Source organism: Cucurbita pepo, chromosome 16, assembly GCF_057944985.1.
Source record: "Cucurbita pepo subsp. pepo isolate OVF chromosome 16, ASM5794498v1, whole genome shotgun sequence".
Lineage (NCBI taxonomy): Eukaryota > Viridiplantae > Streptophyta > Magnoliopsida > Cucurbitales > Cucurbitaceae > Cucurbita > Cucurbita pepo.
In genome coordinates, this window is record NC_141813.1 from 3,549,659 (window position 1) to 3,555,658 (window position 6,000).

At 55.7% G+C, this 6,000-nt stretch overlaps 18 non-coding genes across 18 annotated transcripts; all 18 read right to left on the reverse strand.

Moving 5' to 3' along the window:
• Positions 1–197: 197 nt before the first annotated feature.
• On the reverse strand, positions 198–316 carry LOC147787919 (5S ribosomal RNA). Its single transcript, XR_015412863.1, has one exon. It is a non-coding gene; the product is annotated as a 5S ribosomal RNA (ribosomal RNA).
• Positions 317–531: 215 nt separating this feature from the next.
• Positions 532–650, reverse strand: LOC147787920 (5S ribosomal RNA). Its single transcript, XR_015412875.1, has one exon. It is a non-coding gene; the product is annotated as a 5S ribosomal RNA (ribosomal RNA).
• A 215-nt stretch (positions 651–865) lies between these two features.
• On the reverse strand, positions 866–984 carry LOC147787921 (5S ribosomal RNA). The gene has a single exon (XR_015412887.1). It is a non-coding gene; the product is annotated as a 5S ribosomal RNA (ribosomal RNA).
• A 215-nt stretch (positions 985–1,199) lies between these two features.
• On the reverse strand, positions 1,200–1,318 carry LOC147787922 (5S ribosomal RNA). The gene has a single exon (XR_015412899.1). It is a non-coding gene; the product is annotated as a 5S ribosomal RNA (ribosomal RNA).
• A 215-nt stretch (positions 1,319–1,533) lies between these two features.
• Positions 1,534–1,652, reverse strand: LOC147787923 (5S ribosomal RNA). Its single transcript, XR_015412911.1, has one exon. It is a non-coding gene; the product is annotated as a 5S ribosomal RNA (ribosomal RNA).
• Positions 1,653–1,866: 214 nt separating this feature from the next.
• On the reverse strand, positions 1,867–1,985 carry LOC147787924 (5S ribosomal RNA). Its single transcript, XR_015412924.1, has one exon. It is a non-coding gene; the product is annotated as a 5S ribosomal RNA (ribosomal RNA).
• A 215-nt stretch (positions 1,986–2,200) lies between these two features.
• On the reverse strand, positions 2,201–2,319 carry LOC147787925 (5S ribosomal RNA). Its single transcript, XR_015412936.1, has one exon. It is a non-coding gene; the product is annotated as a 5S ribosomal RNA (ribosomal RNA).
• Positions 2,320–2,534: 215 nt separating this feature from the next.
• Positions 2,535–2,653, reverse strand: LOC147787926 (5S ribosomal RNA). Its single transcript, XR_015412948.1, has one exon. It is a non-coding gene; the product is annotated as a 5S ribosomal RNA (ribosomal RNA).
• A 215-nt stretch (positions 2,654–2,868) lies between these two features.
• On the reverse strand, positions 2,869–2,987 carry LOC147787927 (5S ribosomal RNA). Its single transcript, XR_015412960.1, has one exon. It is a non-coding gene; the product is annotated as a 5S ribosomal RNA (ribosomal RNA).
• Positions 2,988–3,202: 215 nt separating this feature from the next.
• On the reverse strand, positions 3,203–3,321 carry LOC147787928 (5S ribosomal RNA). Its single transcript, XR_015412972.1, has one exon. It is a non-coding gene; the product is annotated as a 5S ribosomal RNA (ribosomal RNA).
• Positions 3,322–3,536: 215 nt separating this feature from the next.
• LOC147787929 (5S ribosomal RNA) lies at positions 3,537–3,655 on the reverse strand. The gene has a single exon (XR_015412984.1). It is a non-coding gene; the product is annotated as a 5S ribosomal RNA (ribosomal RNA).
• A 215-nt stretch (positions 3,656–3,870) lies between these two features.
• Positions 3,871–3,989, reverse strand: LOC147787930 (5S ribosomal RNA). Its single transcript, XR_015412996.1, has one exon. It is a non-coding gene; the product is annotated as a 5S ribosomal RNA (ribosomal RNA).
• Positions 3,990–4,204: 215 nt separating this feature from the next.
• On the reverse strand, positions 4,205–4,323 carry LOC147787931 (5S ribosomal RNA). The gene has a single exon (XR_015413008.1). It is a non-coding gene; the product is annotated as a 5S ribosomal RNA (ribosomal RNA).
• Positions 4,324–4,538: 215 nt separating this feature from the next.
• Positions 4,539–4,657, reverse strand: LOC147787932 (5S ribosomal RNA). Its single transcript, XR_015413020.1, has one exon. It is a non-coding gene; the product is annotated as a 5S ribosomal RNA (ribosomal RNA).
• A 215-nt stretch (positions 4,658–4,872) lies between these two features.
• LOC147787933 (5S ribosomal RNA) lies at positions 4,873–4,991 on the reverse strand. Its single transcript, XR_015413033.1, has one exon. It is a non-coding gene; the product is annotated as a 5S ribosomal RNA (ribosomal RNA).
• Positions 4,992–5,206: 215 nt separating this feature from the next.
• LOC147787934 (5S ribosomal RNA) lies at positions 5,207–5,325 on the reverse strand. Its single transcript, XR_015413045.1, has one exon. It is a non-coding gene; the product is annotated as a 5S ribosomal RNA (ribosomal RNA).
• Positions 5,326–5,540: 215 nt separating this feature from the next.
• LOC147787935 (5S ribosomal RNA) lies at positions 5,541–5,659 on the reverse strand. Its single transcript, XR_015413057.1, has one exon. It is a non-coding gene; the product is annotated as a 5S ribosomal RNA (ribosomal RNA).
• A 215-nt stretch (positions 5,660–5,874) lies between these two features.
• On the reverse strand, positions 5,875–5,993 carry LOC147787936 (5S ribosomal RNA). The gene has a single exon (XR_015413069.1). It is a non-coding gene; the product is annotated as a 5S ribosomal RNA (ribosomal RNA).
• Between the last annotated feature and the right edge of the window lie 7 nt (positions 5,994–6,000).

Consider the following 6,000-nt stretch of genomic DNA (forward strand, 5'->3'; position numbering starts at 1 on the left):
ATTGCATTTAACGCATGCGGGGCGGCATGATCGAGGCGACGGTGGGTGCACGCACGTGCTCGGAACGGTCGGCGGGGCCCGCGCGGACACGTCGGGGAGAAGAAACGCGATGGGCGTGAGCGTGCGAGCGGGGGAGGTTGCCATTTGTAAAGAAAGGAAGAAAAGAACGGGGAGAAATTGAAATAAAAAATAAAAAAGGGGTGCAACACGAGGACTTCCCAAGTGGTCACCCAACTTAGTACTACTCTCGCCCAAGCACGCTTAACTGCGGAGTTCTGATGGGATCCGGTGCATTAGTGCTGGTATGATCGCACCCGACATGCAATGCGCACAAATTGCATTTAACGCATGCGGGGCGGCATGATCGAGGCGACGGTGGGTGCACGCACGTGCTCGGAACGGTCGGCGGGGCCCGCGCGGACACGTCGGGGAGAAGAAACGCGATGGGCGTGAGCGTGCGAGCGGGGGAGGTTGCCATTTGTAAAGAAAGGAAGAAAAGAACGGGGAGAAATTGAAATAAAAAATAAAAAAGGGGTGCAACACGAGGACTTCCCAAGTGGTCACCCAACTTAGTACTACTCTCGCCCAAGCACGCTTAACTGCGGAGTTCTGATGGGATCCGGTGCATTAGTGCTGGTATGATCGCACCCGACATGCAATGCGCACAAATTGCATTTAACGCATGCGGGGCGGCATGATCGAGGCGACGGTGGGTGCACGCACGTGCTCGGAACGGTCGGCGGGGCCCGCGCGGACACGTCGGGGAGAAGAAACGCGATGGGCGTGAGCGTGCGAGCGGGGGAGGTTGCCATTTGTAAAGAAAGGAAGAAAAGAACGGGGAGAAATTGAAATAAAAAATAAAAAAGGGGTGCAACACGAGGACTTCCCAAGTGGTCACCCAACTTAGTACTACTCTCGCCCAAGCACGCTTAACTGCGGAGTTCTGATGGGATCCGGTGCATTAGTGCTGGTATGATCGCACCCGACATGCAATGCGCACAAATTGCATTTAACGCATGCGGGGCGGCATGATCGAGGCGACGGTGGGTGCACGCACGTGCTCGGAACGGTCGGCGGGGCCCGCGCGGACACGTCGGGGAGAAGAAACGCGATGGGCGTGAGCGTGCGAGCGGGGGAGGTTGCCATTTGTAAAGAAAGGAAGAAAAGAACGGGGAGAAATTGAAATAAAAAATAAAAAAGGGGTGCAACACGAGGACTTCCCAAGTGGTCACCCAACTTAGTACTACTCTCGCCCAAGCACGCTTAACTGCGGAGTTCTGATGGGATCCGGTGCATTAGTGCTGGTATGATCGCACCCGACATGCAATGCGCACAAATTGCATTTAACGCATGCGGGGCGGCATGATCGAGGCGACGGTGGGTGCACGCACGTGCTCGGAACGGTCGGCGGGGCCCGCGCGGACACGTCGGGGAGAAGAAACGCGATGGGCGTGAGCGTGCGAGCGGGGGAGGTTGCCATTTGTAAAGAAAGGAAGAAAAGAACGGGGAGAAATTGAAATAAAAAATAAAAAAGGGGTGCAACACGAGGACTTCCCAAGTGGTCACCCAACTTAGTACTACTCTCGCCCAAGCACGCTTAACTGCGGAGTTCTGATGGGATCCGGTGCATTAGTGCTGGTATGATCGCACCCGACATGCAATGCGCACAAATTGCATTTAACGCATGCGGGGCGGCATGATCGAGGCGACGGTGGGTGCACGCACGTGCTCGGAAGGTCGGCGGGGCCCGCGCGGACACGTCGGGGAGAAGAAACGCGATGGGCGTGAGCGTGCGAGCGGGGGAGGTTGCCATTTGTAAAGAAAGGAAGAAAAGAACGGGGAGAAATTGAAATAAAAAATAAAAAAGGGGTGCAACACGAGGACTTCCCAAGTGGTCACCCAACTTAGTACTACTCTCGCCCAAGCACGCTTAACTGCGGAGTTCTGATGGGATCCGGTGCATTAGTGCTGGTATGATCGCACCCGACATGCAATGCGCACAAATTGCATTTAACGCATGCGGGGCGGCATGATCGAGGCGACGGTGGGTGCACGCACGTGCTCGGAACGGTCGGCGGGGCCCGCGCGGACACGTCGGGGAGAAGAAACGCGATGGGCGTGAGCGTGCGAGCGGGGGAGGTTGCCATTTGTAAAGAAAGGAAGAAAAGAACGGGGAGAAATTGAAATAAAAAATAAAAAAGGGGTGCAACACGAGGACTTCCCAAGTGGTCACCCAACTTAGTACTACTCTCGCCCAAGCACGCTTAACTGCGGAGTTCTGATGGGATCCGGTGCATTAGTGCTGGTATGATCGCACCCGACATGCAATGCGCACAAATTGCATTTAACGCATGCGGGGCGGCATGATCGAGGCGACGGTGGGTGCACGCACGTGCTCGGAACGGTCGGCGGGGCCCGCGCGGACACGTCGGGGAGAAGAAACGCGATGGGCGTGAGCGTGCGAGCGGGGGAGGTTGCCATTTGTAAAGAAAGGAAGAAAAGAACGGGGAGAAATTGAAATAAAAAATAAAAAAGGGGTGCAACACGAGGACTTCCCAAGTGGTCACCCAACTTAGTACTACTCTCGCCCAAGCACGCTTAACTGCGGAGTTCTGATGGGATCCGGTGCATTAGTGCTGGTATGATCGCACCCGACATGCAATGCGCACAAATTGCATTTAACGCATGCGGGGCGGCATGATCGAGGCGACGGTGGGTGCACGCACGTGCTCGGAACGGTCGGCGGGGCCCGCGCGGACACGTCGGGGAGAAGAAACGCGATGGGCGTGAGCGTGCGAGCGGGGGAGGTTGCCATTTGTAAAGAAAGGAAGAAAAGAACGGGGAGAAATTGAAATAAAAAATAAAAAAGGGGTGCAACACGAGGACTTCCCAAGTGGTCACCCAACTTAGTACTACTCTCGCCCAAGCACGCTTAACTGCGGAGTTCTGATGGGATCCGGTGCATTAGTGCTGGTATGATCGCACCCGACATGCAATGCGCACAAATTGCATTTAACGCATGCGGGGCGGCATGATCGAGGCGACGGTGGGTGCACGCACGTGCTCGGAACGGTCGGCGGGGCCCGCGCGGACACGTCGGGGAGAAGAAACGCGATGGGCGTGAGCGTGCGAGCGGGGGAGGTTGCCATTTGTAAAGAAAGGAAGAAAAGAACGGGGAGAAATTGAAATAAAAAATAAAAAAGGGGTGCAACACGAGGACTTCCCAAGTGGTCACCCAACTTAGTACTACTCTCGCCCAAGCACGCTTAACTGCGGAGTTCTGATGGGATCCGGTGCATTAGTGCTGGTATGATCGCACCCGACATGCAATGCGCACAAATTGCATTTAACGCATGCGGGGCGGCATGATCGAGGCGACGGTGGGTGCACGCACGTGCTCGGAACGGTCGGCGGGGCCCGCGCGGACACGTCGGGGAGAAGAAACGCGATGGGCGTGAGCGTGCGAGCGGGGGAGGTTGCCATTTGTAAAGAAAGGAAGAAAAGAACGGGGAGAAATTGAAATAAAAAATAAAAAAGGGGTGCAACACGAGGACTTCCCAAGTGGTCACCCAACTTAGTACTACTCTCGCCCAAGCACGCTTAACTGCGGAGTTCTGATGGGATCCGGTGCATTAGTGCTGGTATGATCGCACCCGACATGCAATGCGCACAAATTGCATTTAACGCATGCGGGGCGGCATGATCGAGGCGACGGTGGGTGCACGCACGTGCTCGGAACGGTCGGCGGGGCCCGCGCGGACACGTCGGGGAGAAGAAACGCGATGGGCGTGAGCGTGCGAGCGGGGGAGGTTGCCATTTGTAAAGAAAGGAAGAAAAGAACGGGGAGAAATTGAAATAAAAAATAAAAAAGGGGTGCAACACGAGGACTTCCCAAGTGGTCACCCAACTTAGTACTACTCTCGCCCAAGCACGCTTAACTGCGGAGTTCTGATGGGATCCGGTGCATTAGTGCTGGTATGATCGCACCCGACATGCAATGCGCACAAATTGCATTTAACGCATGCGGGGCGGCATGATCGAGGCGACGGTGGGTGCACGCACGTGCTCGGAACGGTCGGCGGGGCCCGCGCGGACACGTCGGGGAGAAGAAACGCGATGGGCGTGAGCGTGCGAGCGGGGGAGGTTGCCATTTGTAAAGAAAGGAAGAAAAGAACGGGGAGAAATTGAAATAAAAAATAAAAAAGGGGTGCAACACGAGGACTTCCCAAGTGGTCACCCAACTTAGTACTACTCTCGCCCAAGCACGCTTAACTGCGGAGTTCTGATGGGATCCGGTGCATTAGTGCTGGTATGATCGCACCCGACATGCAATGCGCACAAATTGCATTTAACGCATGCGGGGCGGCATGATCGAGGCGACGGTGGGTGCACGCACGTGCTCGGAACGGTCGGCGGGGCCCGCGCGGACACGTCGGGGAGAAGAAACGCGATGGGCGTGAGCGTGCGAGCGGGGGAGGTTGCCATTTGTAAAGAAAGGAAGAAAAGAACGGGGAGAAATTGAAATAAAAAATAAAAAAGGGGTGCAACACGAGGACTTCCCAAGTGGTCACCCAACTTAGTACTACTCTCGCCCAAGCACGCTTAACTGCGGAGTTCTGATGGGATCCGGTGCATTAGTGCTGGTATGATCGCACCCGACATGCAATGCGCACAAATTGCATTTAACGCATGCGGGGCGGCATGATCGAGGCGACGGTGGGTGCACGCACGTGCTCGGAACGGTCGGCGGGGCCCGCGCGGACACGTCGGGGAGAAGAAACGCGATGGGCGTGAGCGTGCGAGCGGGGGAGGTTGCCATTTGTAAAGAAAGGAAGAAAAGAACGGGGAGAAATTGAAATAAAAAATAAAAAAGGGGTGCAACACGAGGACTTCCCAAGTGGTCACCCAACTTAGTACTACTCTCGCCCAAGCACGCTTAACTGCGGAGTTCTGATGGGATCCGGTGCATTAGTGCTGGTATGATCGCACCCGACATGCAATGCGCACAAATTGCATTTAACGCATGCGGGGCGGCATGATCGAGGCGACGGTGGGTGCACGCACGTGCTCGGAACGGTCGGCGGGGCCCGCGCGGACACGTCGGGGAGAAGAAACGCGATGGGCGTGAGCGTGCGAGCGGGGGAGGTTGCCATTTGTAAAGAAAGGAAGAAAAGAACGGGGAGAAATTGAAATAAAAAATAAAAAAGGGGTGCAACACGAGGACTTCCCAAGTGGTCACCCAACTTAGTACTACTCTCGCCCAAGCACGCTTAACTGCGGAGTTCTGATGGGATCCGGTGCATTAGTGCTGGTATGATCGCACCCGACATGCAATGCGCACAAATTGCATTTAACGCATGCGGGGCGGCATGATCGAGGCGACGGTGGGTGCACGCACGTGCTCGGAACGGTCGGCGGGGCCCGCGCGGACACGTCGGGGAGAAGAAACGCGATGGGCGTGAGCGTGCGAGCGGGGGAGGTTGCCATTTGTAAAGAAAGGAAGAAAAGAACGGGGAGAAATTGAAATAAAAAATAAAAAAGGGGTGCAACACGAGGACTTCCCAAGTGGTCACCCAACTTAGTACTACTCTCGCCCAAGCACGCTTAACTGCGGAGTTCTGATGGGATCCGGTGCATTAGTGCTGGTATGATCGCACCCGACATGCAATGCGCACAAATTGCATTTAACGCATGCGGGGCGGCATGATCGAGGCGACGGTGGGTGCACGCACGTGCTCGGAACGGTCGGCGGGGCCCGCGCGGACACGTCGGGGAGAAGAAACGCGATGGGCGTGAGCGTGCGAGCGGGGGAGGTTGCCATTTGTAAAGAAAGGAAGAAAAGAACGGGGAGAAATTGAAATAAAAAATAAAAAAGGGGTGCAACACGAGGACTTCCCAAGTGGTCACCCAACTTAGTACTACTCTCGCCCAAGCACGCTTAACTGCGGAGTTCTGATGGGATCCGGTGCATTAGTGCTGGTATGATCGCACCCGACATGA